This window comes from Stegostoma tigrinum, chromosome 20, assembly GCF_030684315.1.
Source record: "Stegostoma tigrinum isolate sSteTig4 chromosome 20, sSteTig4.hap1, whole genome shotgun sequence".
NCBI lineage: Eukaryota > Metazoa > Chordata > Chondrichthyes > Orectolobiformes > Stegostomatidae > Stegostoma > Stegostoma tigrinum.
In genome coordinates, this window is record NC_081373.1 from 39,559,717 (window position 1) to 39,575,808 (window position 16,092).

General features: G+C 38.0%; 1 protein-coding gene across 1 annotated transcript in view; it reads left to right on the forward strand.

The window, feature by feature from the left end:
- LOC125461780 (adhesion G protein-coupled receptor A3) overlaps positions 1 to 16,092 on the forward strand; it is a 470,817-nt gene that overhangs the window by 311,228 nt on the left and 143,497 nt on the right. The window lies entirely within an intron of this gene.

Genomic DNA, 16,092 nt, shown 5'->3' on the forward strand with positions numbered 1-16,092 from the left:
AAAGTAGAAAATTATGGTTTGCGCAGAAGGTTGAACATTCTGAAATGTTGTCCAATCTAAAAAATAGAGCAGTCTGTATCATCAGAACTTCCAAAGAACTGCAGAGAATTTTGCAGAAACCAGAATTTCTATGAGTGTTAATCATGAAATTTCCTGGAATTTGTAGTAGCAGGACTCTGATGGCATCTCCTGTTAGTCAGACAGGGCCTTGTACGCTTAGGTTTTTTTTAAAAAATTGCAATTAGTTGATGAAAGAGCAAATTAATAACAGGGCCATGGGGAAAAAGTAATATCTGGGACTAGGGTGAACAGGACAAGTCACTACATTTCCTTAACTAATCAGATTGAAAGAATATAAAGTTATCAGCAAAACGACAGAGAAGGAATTTGAACTTAACGGCCATGAATTCAATATCAAATCAGGTATAAATAGACAAATACAAACATTGAAAGAAAGCTAGACTTAAACGTGAGAGAACACAGATGGAGACAAAAGAGAAAGTAAATATTCAAATTTAGTGTTTTGAAGATCTCCAAACATTAATACCTGAAGAAATGGACTCCACATTTGAAATTGTTCATTTTCAATGTCAGAGAATTTGGCGGTAATTAACAAGTTTCATTTTTAAAAGTCATTCAGGGAATATTGGCTTTGCTGGGCCATCCCTAATTGCTGTTAAGGTGCTGCTGAATGGCCTCCTTGTTGCTCCTATCCATGTGTTGCAGGTAGACCCACAATGCTGCTTGGGAGGGAATTTGGACCGAGCAACACTAAAGCAACGACGATATATTTCTAAGCCAGGATAGTCAGTGGCCTGGAGGAGGCTTACAGGTGGTGGTGTTCCCATGTATTTTCTGCCTTTGTCCTTCATAATGGTCAAGGTCATGGATTTGGAAGGTGCTGTCTGTGCAGCCTTGGTCCATAGACATTTCTGCAGTGCATCTTGAAGTTGGTACACACTGCTGCTACTGTCAATCAATGATGCAGGGAATGAAGGCTTATGTGGTGCTCATCAAGCCAATTGCTTGACTCTGATGGTGTCAAGCATCTTGAATGTTACTGGAGATGCATTCGTCCAGACAAGTGGAGAATATTCCACTCCTGACTTGTGCCTTGAACATTGTGAACTGGAGTCAGGATGTGAATTACTCATTGCAGGATACCTAGTTTCTGACTGGCAGCAAGAGCAGGAGCAGGCAGCACAGACAGAGTTGTGGGGGAGCTCATGCCTTTTTGAGGCATGCGAGCCCAGCACAGCCAGGTGCCTATGTACCATGGTGTTGAACTGTGAGCTGTCTTTCTTTTTTTTTCTACTTTCTACTGTAATGTTTAACTTTTAACTTTGTTTTCTTTTATTTCTGCATTATACCAAGGAATCTGTACCTAGGTATCTTCATACATAAGATGGCACAGTAAGTGGTAACTTGTAAACTTTTCATCATACTCATTTGAGTACGTGACAATAAACCTAATTGAATTTAATTCAATATATGGCAAGTTCCGTTCATTTTCTAGTTCATGGTAACCCCCAAGATGTTGTTAGTGGAGGAATTCATTGCTGATGATGCCATTGAAGGGACGATGAATAGGTTCTCTCATTTTGGAGATGGTCATTGCCTGGCATTTGCGTGGTGTGATTGTTAGTTGCTGCTTGTCAGCCCGAGCCTCGATATTGCCCAGGCGTTCTGTACTTGAAAATGGACTGCTTCAGTATTTGAGGAGTGATGAATGGTGCTGTTTGTTGTCCAATCATCAATGAACGTGCCCACTTCTGATGATTGAGGGATTTCCATTAATGAAGTAACTGAAGCTGGTTGGGCCTTGGACACAATCCTGAGGAACTCTTGCAGTCACACACTGAATCTGAGGTGACTGATCTCCCACGACCATAATTATCATCCTTTGTGCTAGCTCTGATTCCAACCAGCAGAGAGCTCTCCTCGTGGCCTTTCTAACTTTTCTAATACTTTTTTGAAGAAGAGTCTAGGCCTAAAACATCAGCCTTCCTGTGCCTCTGATGCTGCTTGGCCTGCTGTGTTCATCTAGCTCTACACCGTGCTATCTCCTATACTTTTCTAACATTTCATTTAAGTTAATGACTAGCTTTTTTTGTTTTGATTATTACTGCTTGGAGATTTTCACAGTTTGTGTTGATTTGAAAGTTAGTGAGACTTAAATCAACTAAGAGGTACTGTAAGCCATTCAGTAAAATTGTAGATAAGTGAATCAAAATATAGTGCATAAACAAAAGAAAAGTGAAAAGTCAGAGTGGAAACTACAGAGATAATGCAATTAATTTGATTGCACCCTTCACAAGCCATCTTTAAGTAATATAATTTATTTATGGAGCTGTTCCTTAATCCTCAAGCCTGAAAGAGCAACAATAAGTACAGTATACAAAAATGAGCAAGAATTTTTTTTTCTTGGAAGACCTTTAAAGAGCCTGTCAACTTCCTTTGTTATGTCTTCAAATATTCATAGGTCCAACAGATAGCACATCCAGCATTGGATCAAGTCACTATTACCTCGAGCCACTTAATACTGCACTATTGTCATTGTGGTGGTACATTCATATCGCAGCACTTCCACTTCTTCAGGCATCAACCAGGCACTGTCTCTTGTCGCCATTTTAATTTCACTAACTGCTGCTTTTCACCTGTGACTTTTGTTCTTGTCAGTTGGAGCCTTTTGAAGAAACACAGATGTGATCATATATTTACAGCCCTTGTAATGCAGAACACAGTTTTTATTATTAAAAATGGATTTTAAATTTGTTACACATATATGATTTCCTACTTCTCTTTAATGATCTACTCAGCCCAATATGGAAGCCCATTTTGAACAGTCTTTTTGTAGTCAATGAGAGATTCTGGAATTTTGGTCTGGTAGAAAGTTGATTACTGCTCCCAGTAACCAGATTTCTTTACATTGTTACAAAATGTATCTTAGTAGTTGAGCTTTATGGTAGTGGCATGAGCAATTACAAAGGTGAGTGTTTGAAGCAGTTTTAGAAAAGAGGAGAGAGCTAAAGTAAAAGCAAATGGATTAACAAAGGGAATTGCTGCAAGTAAACTGATGATAACTTGGTGTTTTGTCACCAACAGTACAGCCAAAGACAGAAGTAATGCTCAACTGAAAAGTATTGAAAGATGGCAGGAAAATAGCACTACAGGAGGTTTCAGATTATTAATATTAAGTAGTGAGAACCTAGATTTTACAAACAAAAAGCAAGATACTGTAAAATGCTGGAAATCTGAAATAAAAACCAAAATTTCAAAAAATATTCAATGTATCCAGCAGTATTTGTGAAGAGAGAAGCAGAATCAATGACTGAATTTTCCTGGCTGTGTGGAAATGGAACTGGAGAAGGAAGGTGGAGGAGTATGGGGTCAGGTTAGTACAGCTCCCTTATATGTTTCCCCTGCAGGTGTGGATAGGTGGTAACTTATCTGAGTGCCTGCTCTACAAATAACTGGGTTCATTTTGCATTGGTGCTGGTATTTTAACAAAAAGGCAGCCTCAGAGGGCAAGGCTGGGAAGCACCCAATTTGGAGGCTGTTTCTAATGAAAGGTCATCAATCTGAAACAGTAGACTAAATATTTCCAGCACCATGGAGGCTGGCCTGGGAAACCGGTGGAAGTGGCATCAGGATAGCACCCTGACGTGTTCCTGTGACAGTAGACTTTCCAGCAGTGGCCTGCAAAATCTCCACTGCCCAGAGGCAGCAGTTAAGTAACATTGTTGCAGCATGCAATGACAGAAGGTTCTTCGGGGGCACTGGAATTTTGCTGGTGGCCTCCCTGCTAACTGGGGTTCTATCACAATGGCAGTCAGGCAAAAAGTCAGACCTGCAAACCAAATGATCACACGCCCTTCGGAATTCCCCTCCACTTCAAGGTGCTTATTGACCACTTCTCTGAAAGTTTTCTCATTGAACTGTCAATGAGCATTCTTAAGTTGTGGTGCCACAGTGCCTATCTGTCTCTGTGGGGCTGCCAAGACTTCAGGTGCCCACACCTTAGACTGGCAACATTGGGAGCTTAAATGCTCATCTTAACTTGACTCTGAGCTCTGATCAGCCAATTAGGATGTTGCGTCCAGAAGTTTTGCTGAACTCATTTCTGGGATGCTACCAAACCTTCTGAGCATTTCTTGCATTTCCTTTTCCAGTACATATTTCATATTTAATTTTTGTGAGCAACAGGAAGCAGTACAGATCGGTCAGATTTAAGTCGCCAACTGGTCAGAAATGATAGCTAATATAAAACAGCATCAAATGTAAAATGAAAAAAGCAAAATGTTAATAGGAAATATAGCTTTAACTTCAGTATCTGTATTTACAGAATTACCCAGCTAACAATCAAGATTAAAGAACTTGCATTGGCTGAGTGATTACAGAATCTGTCAAAATTCAATATGTCAGGCATTGAAACATAACTAATGGTGACAGCAGCAGAGGCAGATGCACAGACTTTTTTGAAAAAGGTACACTATATGAGTCGTCAAAGTGGATTGATTGGAAAGTTAATGCACAATTATGTAATCAAAACTGAGAAGTGATATTATACTAGCTTTTTCTTAATACAAATGTTTTGGCAAAGGAAAGCATATTTTTTAGATTTACTGAAAATCAAGAAACAAAGTGTATTGACAAGAAAATCAATTAGCGAGATACTTTATACCTTAGAAATGAAAAGATGCCTAATTTTCTTTTACAACAAAAATCTCAGCCACTTGTCCATGATTAAATTGTTTCTTGTTTAATCACTCTAGGCATTTGTCAAATTTTACATCTCAGTTCCAATTGTGTACATGAGGTGCAGCCAGTACATGTTATGGAAGAACGATATTTAGAAGAAAGATATAGCCACAAATTTCCTCAGAGTTTCTTCATCTCTTCACAGTATAACTTTAGCAGAAACCATAGTTTGCTAACATAAATTGACTTTGACTGAACTCCCACCAAAACTGAGAGAATGGAGCACAAGAATCTCCAAGAAAATTCCCGGCATATGTTTGGACTACACTATGCAGGATGGTTTGGTTGTTTTGCAACTTTACGTACTGTTGCATTTAAATAGCAGTGGGGAAATGTTGTTAGAATTAGCAGGTGATTTTTGACCTGTAACTGCATCATAAATGCTTATTTTCTGACCAACAAGTCCCAGAGTGGGACTTGGAACAGTGTAACAGAGACAGGGGTATTATTTATACACAATCCCCTATGTATGACAGTGAATAGCCACCAATGTCAGTGGTCATTAATACTTTTGATCAGAAGTGGGAAAAGTTACACTGCGACAAGTGCAGGGGCAGGGAATGGACGAACACTAAGAAGAGTGGAGGGAAGGAGAGATTATTCGGCAAGATAGATGATGCTGCAAAATCAAGACCTTAATGGGACAAGAGGAAATCATTCAAACATTTTGTTACATCTGGTAAATAAAATCTAGCGATTTACAAAATATAAATGTTTTAGAAGTAGAATAGACCAGTGATTTCACAGAAGCATTCAACCTAATTTTGATGCTGTTTTAAATGTATATACTTCACAACACATTAAAAATATCACATATACAATCTGAAACTTTTCAAAATAATAATGATTATATTGGAATATAATGCATAATTTTGTGCACTACACTATAGGAAGAATGTGAACACATGGGAAGAGTGCAGTTTGAGAGTGCAATTTGCAGCAATCATTCATGGAATGAGAAACTCCAGTTAGGATGATAAAGTGCAGAGGCTGGGATTGTTCTCTATAGAGGTTAAGAAACAATATGATAAGGTTCTCAAAATTCAGGAGGGACTTCATTGAGTAGATTGGACTTCATTGAGCAACTGTTTCTCTCATAGTAAGATCAAGAAGGAGATGGTACAGATTTAAAGTGATTTGCAAACAAAACAGATTTGGTGTGAGAAAAAAGTGTTAATACGATGAGTGACCTGGATCTGGAACACACTGCCTAGAAGTGTGGTGAAAGCAGAGTGAACTAAGTCATCCAAGGGAGCATTTGATGAGTATTTAAATAGGAGCAATATGCCAGAGTATGGGGTAGAGGCAAAAGAATGGCACCAAGTCATGATGCTCACTTGGAGACCTAGTGCAGACAAGATGGTCCAAATGGCCAACTCTTGTGCTGTAACACTTCTGTGATGCCGTTTATTAAGGATGAGTCTTACAGTCTCACATCCACAGAAGATATGTGAGATTGTTAATTCAAACAATATTAATTCAAACAAATGCCACTGTCACAATACCATTGGTCCCAGAGAGCTGAACATGAAAACAGGAACATAGGCATGTGAGTAAGCCATTGAGCCTTTTGAGTTGCCCTGGCTCATGGTTGATCATCCACCTCAACATCATCTCTTGTGCCAACCCCACTGGGTAGGCATTGGCCCATTGGAATGATTTCTAATCTATTAATCCAAAAACTCAGGTAATATTGTGGGCTTCCAGATTCAAATCCCATCATGGCAGATGGTGGGATTTGAATTCAATAAAATAATCAGGAATTAAGAATCTACTGATACCCATGAAACTGTTGTTAATTGTCAGGAAAAACCCATCTGGTTCACTAATGACCTTTAGGGAAAGGAACAGCCACCCTTCCCTGGCCCAGCCTACGTGTGACCCCAGACCCACAGCAATATGGTTGATTCTTAACTGCCCTCTGAGCAATTAGATATGGACAATAAATGCAGGCCTAGCCAGAGTCACTCTCATCCCACAAATCCTTAAAGCATAGCTTTTAATGATCTAATAGTAACTAGGGATCTAACATTCTCCCTGTTAATTGCTCTTTCAGATGTGATCTAAGAGTGGAAGACAAAATCTAACTGTATAACTCTTCCTGACATTAGACACTTGTTACAGTACTGAAATCCTGTTGTCAGCACTGCTGCAAATTTTTAGCTGGATCATCATGTATGATGCAGTATTAAATCTGGCCATAAAACGTATTAACCTAGCATTTGAGTTTATTACTGGAGAAATATATTTGAAAACGAGAGAAGCTAAGCTTGTATCAAACCTTGGTGAGATTACATTTGAAGTGCAATGTAAAGTTCTGATCATATAAATGGAATATAGAAACATTTGAGCGGATAAAAGAAAATATATAAGAATGACACCAGATCAGTGGGGTTTTACCTATATGAAAGGATGAACAGATTGGATCTCTTTTCTCCTAAAAGGTAGTTAATTGGAAGTCCCAAAAAAGATGCAATGTTTTAAGTGAGTATGTGCACAGTGATTGAGGCCATCAATATAATATAATTTATAACATTTGAAATGTATAATCATGGAATTTTGGAAAAGCTTTTTGAAATAGAGTCTGCTGAGAATATGGAAGTGCTATAATTACAGAATGATTACAGTGTAGAAGAAGGCCATTTATTTAATGGAGCCTGGATCAGCTGTAGGATCAATTTAGCAAAACCCACTTCCCCAGCCTTTCCCAATTTCTTTTCTCCTTCAGTCCCTTTTGAAAGTCATAATTGAACCAGTCTCCGCCACCCTTTCAAACTCTGCAGTCCAGATTATAACATTTGTTCCCTCATTAGCACTGGCGGAAGTTGCAATGGACACAATGTACAGGGAAGTCAGATAAGCAGAAGAGGGCAAAGGACATTGTATGTTGATAACATCTGATGAGGAAGGATGGCAAGGATTCGAGTGAGGCATAAATGTTCACACAGAATAGTTGGGTTGCACAGCCTGTTTCCATGCTATATGTCCTAAATAATTCTATGAATTTGTCTCCACTATCTTTTAGTCAATGCATTCAGTTTTTCTCTTTATACGTGACAGAAAAGTTTTGAATTAGCGAGCAATTGTTTAATTATAAATTTATTGAATAAATGGCACTACTTCAAGAATATGGCTTGCACATTGAAATACGGACTCTGGGAAAATTGTATTTTCAAGATAGTGCTTAATGTTAGTAGTAATTTCTTCAGTAGAAAATTCAACATTACTTGAATCCACAAAGTCCCAAATGCTATAAGTTATGGATAAGAAAAATATGGGCAGTGAATCATGCTTCTTACTAAATATAGGTTGTACTCATTCAAAGTAAATGTTTGATCAAGCAGAAGAGAGGAGACCAACATATGCAGCATTTACAGGTCATATATTGGAATAACAGATGTTTAGTTTATGCTCCAGAGCTCTGAATATGTCACTGTTCTGGAAGAGATCTGCAGGGATGAGCTTGGAAATTGGTATTTGAGTGCTTTACTAGGAAATGACATTGTCAGATAAGTAAATCAACAGGATAATAAGTAAAAGTAACTTAATAGTGTGGCCAAAACTCTATTCTTGTAAGATCAGAAGTCACATGTTACCAAGTTACAGTCAAACAGGTTTATTTGAATTCTCAAGCTTTTTGAGTGCTGCTCCTGCAGGTGAAGTTATTTCACTTAGTCACTTCAATGACGAAGGAGAAGCTTTCCGAAAGCTTGTGATTTCAAATAATCCTGGGGACCTATAACCTGCTATCATGTCACTTCTGACCTTGTCCACCATAGTCTAATACCAGCACCTCCAAATCAATTCTTGTAAGACATTTTTGACTATATATTGACACCGTTGTATGTTTTAAGATGACTTTGCATTGAACACTGAATCCCAATCATTGTTGGTAATGATTAATTTAATTTTGATAATTCATTAGCAGTTAATAGACTTAAATAACCAAGATGTCCAGCCGTTTATCTGAACTAATTGATTAGTTGGTTGGTTGTGTTGGGGAAGAAGGATATTTCTATTTCTCGACTTTTTCAGCCTTAATTCGTTTTACTTTGTCTTTTCTGAATGGTTAAAAATCTTTCCAATCTGTAATACTACATTTTTGGTGCAATGCAATATCTAAAGAACTGATTTTGAAAAAAAAACAAAGTCGAGATAGTATGTCTCAAGACTTGATGGAGCTTCTACTACAAAATAACAGTCAATCTACTGTCAATTCTGTCTTCATCGGCCATGAATAGGGAGCACCAGAAGATGTAATACTTAATGAATTTTGTTCTGTAAAGTACCTGTATTCTCAATGAAGCCATAGTTTATTCACATATTTGGGAGATTGAAAGCTGGAGTGAATTAATTGATCTTTAATCTCTGAGCCTGGATATCAATCAAGACCAAACTGATGGGATAAAAATTACAAATGAGTATCAGACTCATTAGAATCTGGAGGACTGTTTAAGTTGATTTAGCCAATTCCTTTCAATAACAAAAATTTTGCATATTTACAGTTACAAAATATTGCTAAGTATTTGTCTTCAAATGCTTGCAGACAAATTATATTTCTGACTTTAGTTTGTGGGAACAGGTCAGCAGCTGTACTAGCCGTCGATATGAAGCCGGAGGACTCAGGCTTAGTGAAGTGATACTTGAATAGGATCAGATTCCCCCTGTTCAGAGTGATCCCCACTCTGACAGCTCCTTGTATCCCTCTCACTGAGTCAGGCTTTTGTTGGCTTCCAGGTGTCAAAATTGGATAAATTCTCCCACATATCTGTGAATTTAGAACAGTTATTGCATTGCTAATCCTATTGTCAGGATTAAACTGAAGAGAGGATTCTTTCCAGCTCCAGTCTGACATGCAACTGCTCGCAGACTTTGGGGAAAGACAGGCTAATACTGACCTCTCACAGAGGAACAGTTTCTGTGGTGTTGTCAGCAACAGCAACAACAGAATGTCAAATGTTAAATTCTAGGAGGATTGATTTTTTTCAAAATTCACATTGGAAAAGATAGAATCTGTTTCTAGTTTTGTGTAGAGAAACTTAAGCTGCTTTTTTCTGCTGTTGTTTACGTTCAATCCATAAAAAGTGAGGATGTAATGAAGAGTACCTAAAGTAATTAACATTCACTTTCGTCGATTATAACGGTCCTGTTAGAACTTACAGACTTTCAGCCCTGTTAGTCATCTTTATTTGAATAGCATAGTGTCAAACCTATCCTGGTTGAAATTAATACTTAATGCTCAAGAGCCAAAAGCATTGTTGAAACTGAAATTTGAAAGCTTAGTTATAGCAAAATTTTGGAGTGATCAAACATTTGCTGTAACTTAAGTGACAGAATGTCAGACAGGTTCATCACTGGGCATAAGTTACAACCATAAAACTGCCCATAATTTGGGACAACAGGGATTTCTTTGGGGCATTTTATTTTACTTGTATTTCACTTGAAGTACACAGTTCAACAGTAAGTGTGTAAAAACAAAAGCTCAGAAGCATCCATCCCTAATTACAGTAGTGTCGCAGACTGAATTTGTGTGTTATCTGACTGCTCATGACCATTATGTTTTATTGAAAAGGGATCTAGCTTTTCTTATCAAAAGCAAGCTTTTGAGAGTTTAAAAGTAGGAGTTATTTATTTCTCACACACTGTACTCCAAACTAAATGCAACATCTCACACACAAGCCTCCACCGACTTTCATATGCACAAAGGTTAGTTACAGGTGAAATCAATCTACTTCTGCAGATCATAATCCTCTCAGAAGGGGCCCTGTGGTGCAGTGGTAGTGTTGTTAATCCTGGGCTGGAAAGCCTGGGTTCAAGCCCTACCTGCTCCAGAGCTGCATAATGATATCTTTTAACAGGTTGTTTAGAAAAATAGGTTAAATAAATTTTTTAAAATCATCTCAGAAGAGCTGTTGTGGCAACGTGACAGCGTCTTTGCCTCAGAGAGAGGAGACCCAGGTTCAAGCCCACCCCACGCCCTGCACCAACTGTGAGTCATAACATCTCTGATTAGGGAAAATATTGACTAAAAACCATTGTTGAGTTACTGAGTAACATGGAGGTCCCTCTTGTGTCACAGAGGTTTATCAGCCACTTGGCAGTCCAAAAAATACCTCTAAACAAGTTGATTAGAAATATAGGCTATTTTAAACAAATAGAAAAAGACATATTCATCTCAGAGGCGTGCACTTGTGGTGCAATGGCAGTTTCCATACCCTTGGACTGGGAGGCCTAAGTTCAAGTCCAGAGGTATATAATAACATCGCTGAACAGGTTGATTAGAAAATATCTATAATCATCTCAGTATCTGATTTATAGTCCCTGGTCTCCTTTTTGTCTCCTGCAAATTTATTAACTATTTTGATGCTTCAAAGTGAGGGTCCTATGAAGTGTAGGATCCACAGCAGGTTGTGGGATTACTTTTTTTTTAGGGATGGGTTTCTTGGTGAACCTTAATCCGCATCATATTACATACTTTTCCCTCCAGTTGTCTTGTTGCTTGTTCCTAAATTTGATTGGCTGGGTGAATTGAGTTTGATGGCATTGCCAGGACACTGCTTTTAGTAAATTTTTAAAAATGGACAAAAAATACAGCATACAACGTGCAAGAGCGGCCATTTTAACATCTTTTTTTCTGTCCACCTTTTAAAAACATTGCCTGAGAGTTCGTAATATTATGTTTTTGTATTGGACATGACAGCAGATTCTCTGAGTCCCTGCACACAGCAGGATTTCTCCCCTATTGCAGAACATGTATTGAAAAGTTACAGGTCTGAAGGCACACTCATACACAAAGTTTTTGAAAACCAATGCAATCTTGCCAACCCCTATCTTAATGAATGTACCTCTGCAGTGAATAAAATGAACAAATCAAAGAATCTGATTAACACAATACATTAGTCTTCCGATCTTTCATTTTTAGTAGAATGCAAAAATGGTTGGAATTTTCATCTTCAGATGTTGTTATTTCTTATCAGTTGCATCAAAAGAAAGTGGTGAACCAATTTTTTAGAGTGCCATTTTTAAAATATACTTTAACATGCTGAATGTGAGTTGTTAATGTGCAAATAGATGAGCAGAATGAAGCAGTTTGTTTATATTTCACGTGCTCTTCCCCTCCTAAACTGGAACAGAATAGCACACTCAATATTGTTCTATGTCTTTATAGGCAAATATCATTTCTTGTGTCTAATTACTTGGTGACGTTTTCCATTGAAATCTCAAACAATGCAAAACAGATATGCCTAACAAAGTGGGACTGTTCATTGCTAGCCTTCAGAAGCCATCGATGGATTTTTCTTTGTATGAGCAAATTACTGCAGATGCTGGAATCTGTGCTGGAAACAAAATACGCTGGAGATCAGAGCGGGTCAGGCAGTATCCATGGAGCGAGAGCAAGCTGATGTTTCGAGTCACCTCAACTCTAAGTGCTCACTTGCTCTCTCTCCATGGATGTTGCCTGACCCGCTGTGATCTCCAGTGTTTTTATTTTCACTGAGTGGCGAGGTGGGTGTCTTATGCACTGCCTACAAAAGCCCAAAGCCACTGGCATTCACTTCTAGAAAGACGGCTCCCCTTGCCTTAAGCCCATCAGCCTCTTAAGTGACCATGAGTGTACATTTGCCCAGACTGAGCGTCATGGCATACAATGTCTCAGCCGTCAACAATGTCAGTCAGTCAGAGGCCAGCAGCTCCAACATTCATCAGTGCCATGTGGGAGAAATAAAAGGGCAATAAAGCCATGCACAAACTCCCAAGACTGGAGGAGCGACCAGTCACAAAGTTTAGTTCGGAGTTATGGGTTGGGGGACATGCTACGGTGTGTTAGTTTGCCAGGAAATGAGTTGAGGAGAGATAGGGATTGGAAATAAGGGCAGACAGGTAGCTATCAATGGCCACCCTCCTACCCAATTTCCCTGCCGTCGATTCTGTGAAAGCTAGTTCAGATCAAGGCCACACCCCTTCAATTGAACATGAATTGCAACAAATATTGATTTAAATGTCATGTGGGCTGCATGTTATTTCTCCTGCCAGGAGCTGAGAAAACTGCAGCCGGTCAGGAAGGGTCTTCAAATGATCGTAATGTGGCCATTAACTGACTACTTCAGGGCCCTGAGTGGAGGTCAGGCTGGGAGGTCATTGATGGGCCCAGCATAGAGGAGATTGACCCTTGTGGGAAGTGTGGGTCCAGCATAGCTAGGGACTTCAGAAAGACGGCATGATGAACTTCTAACTTTTTTGAATCCTAATTCTGCTCACTTTGGAGAAGGAAAAGTATCAGTTATCAGTCCATATGACAACACATCTGATTTTCCAAACTTCCCTTGTATTTTCTATGCCTCCTGCATCCTCTCCAGCTTCGTTCAGACTTGGAAGATTTCACACAGTGCAATCAACTACACTTGGTCTCTACAGTAGAACAATTTGCCAGATATACTAAGCAAACAAAAGAAGGTCTATTCTTTTCATTGTTAAATCCTTCAAGTATGGATCCTTTGCCTGGGTATGTCCTAATGGTAAAATGTATTTCCAACCCAATCCACCTTATCGCCTCTCCTTTATTCTATTCTCAATCATCAGTGAAGTGATGGAAGCCTGTTCCATTGTTCAACATGATCATACCTGATCACCAACTCAGTGCCTCTTCCAGTTTTCCACCTAGTTCCTTTTATCCCTTTAGTCCTAAGAACTAAATCTTTCATGAAATCTTCAATGTTTTGACCTCAACACTTTCCAGTGTCAGAGTATTCTACAGGCTCACCACTCTCTGGGTGAAGAAATTCCGCCTCATCACAATCCTTAAAGAATAACTCCTTACACTTAGAAACATCCATGAATTAATAAAACATTCTCAGACATCTAAAGCATTCTGCTTTTTATGCATTAGCAGAACTTCTGTGGCATTGCAATTGGGTTGGATGATTTACAACTTCATAACAGTCACATTATGCCATGTGAGACACATTGTATTGTTCATACTATTGATATTTGGTGACAGAATAAGCCAAATTACATTTTTATTGTGCAGTGCTCTTGATGTTTTCTGGTATTCTGGGATTGAGACTCCTGGATTTTGTCCAATTTAATATTAAAACCTCATCAATGGCTGTGTTTATTCTGGTAAAGCATTCTCCTCGATGTTTTGATGAAATTTTTATTTCTAATTCCAAGGATATATAGCAAAACAGTAGCAATAATTGCTAAATGGGAGATACTGTTGATCATTTGGCAGTCATGTAGAAGAGGGAATCAGATAAACAGTAGTGACCTTGGAGTTTGATAGAAATGGTGTGAAATTTTGCCATTTTGAAATTGAGCCTTTGTTTTAAATATGAAGCAATTTAACACACACAGTTTGAAAATTCACATACAATTAGAATGTTAATTAGAATTAGAATCTGTTCATAAATTTGTCTCGGAAAAAGCAACATTATTTCATGTTGAATTCACAGCTTTGCAGGTTAAGAAAGTGTAGCTGCCCCTAATTAGTTTGTTGTGGACTGTTTATTTGAAAGCTTTCAGAATTCAGTTCCAGTTTATTTTTTATAGGTGGAGAGCAGACTTAATTTTACAACACAAGAAGACAAAAAATTCAGGATAAGGTTTACTGTTACAACCTTCAATTCAATTTAACAAATATTTTTGTAGCTGTTTTTGAAAGAGATAATTGGCGTAGCATGACCTCCTTTTCCTAATTTTCTGCAGTAAGCATTGATTGTTCCATCTCTGAAACTTCCAGATGTTTTGCTTGTTTATTGTTCCGATATGAATGATTTTAGATTTATCTGTATTACATAGTATGGTTATAAGAAACACTGCCATTTGGCCCAACTAATCTGTATTGGCGTTTGTACTGCATAGAATTCTCTTGCTGTAATTACTACCATGACTCAGCCTCCAGAACAACTTTCTGCACCAAATTATTTGACAAGTTTTCATTAGGAAACAATCAAGATATTTGCCTCAAATTTTCGGTCTAGTGTTGCATCGTGTTCTTCCTTAGTCTAGTTTATCTGTGTATTTTCATATTGAGGTCCTCACTACCCACTTCCAAATCGTTAATGTCAATTCTGAATATAAATAAAAAATATATTATTAAACGGGTCATTGTGTGAAACTATTTTCAACTATTCTGCAGTTGGTATAACTACCCTTTGCAACATTTCTCTGCTTTGTATGGTTTAAGCAGTTTGCTATCCATTCCATATTTCCAAAACCTTTCTTAACCTTGCCCTTTATCAAGGATATTTTTAATTAAACCTATCTGTTATTCTTAATCCTTCAATTTATCACTAGCTGCATAACTTTTTAATATTATAATAGAACCCTGTTGTGTTAGAGTATAATACGAAGCGTATGAAACTGTAGCTGTTTCTGGCCTGAAATCTATCTATTTATCATCGCCATCTGATTTAAATAGTTAATTTTCTTTCCGGCTGGCTACTTTGCAGGTAATTCTACTGATCCTAATTTTTGTAAAATTCTACAGGAAGCACCGAATCAAATGCTCGGCGTCTCAATTCATTGTTTCAGTTCCTTCTTCTTGACACTCAAGTAGATTTTTTTGTGGCTTATGAAATTTGCTTCTAAGTCAATAAACGTGCACTACTTTGGCTCCATGTGTTAAAGCTGAAGACTGATAGCAGTTTTAATGTTAGCCATTGCAGTGTTCCTTCTGGAACTTGGGACAGGTTTGAATGAGAAGCTTGGTTGCTTCCTGTCTTTTAAAACAATATTATTTATAATACATACTGCAATGATGTACTGTCTTCACTTCAAGAAAAATAAAATATTTATTTTTCGACTTTATGACCTAAGACATTCAAAAGTGTTTTAAAACCAATTAAGTAATTTTTAATAGCAACAATTAAGTACTTTTTAAAGTGTAGTCACTTTTGTCGTAAAAGAAATATGAAAGTCAATTATTACACATCAACGAAGAATACTGTGAACCTTCATTCTGCAAGGCATTGGCTCTACTTGTAGAGATTTCTGGTCTGTTTGATGAAAATATGGCATTCTCTGGGTCTTGCTGATCTTTCAGATTGTACAGATTTCAGATGAATTGAGCATGTTCTCATCATCCTTTGCTTTGACCTTCTTATGTGTATTCCTTAGTGCCTTCTGGATGTGAAACTACACTGTTTTCTGTTCATTTGGTCACTAGAGCAAGGTATTTCTGCATGCTTAACAATGTAATCATGATTGCTGTAACTGTCATTGTTAACTGGCATGTGGTGTATCATCTGAACGTAGGTTCATCTGTCTCTTCCAGACATATGAACAGATTGGCCATCACTGCTGACAATGAGGGCAACTTTCTTGACACGC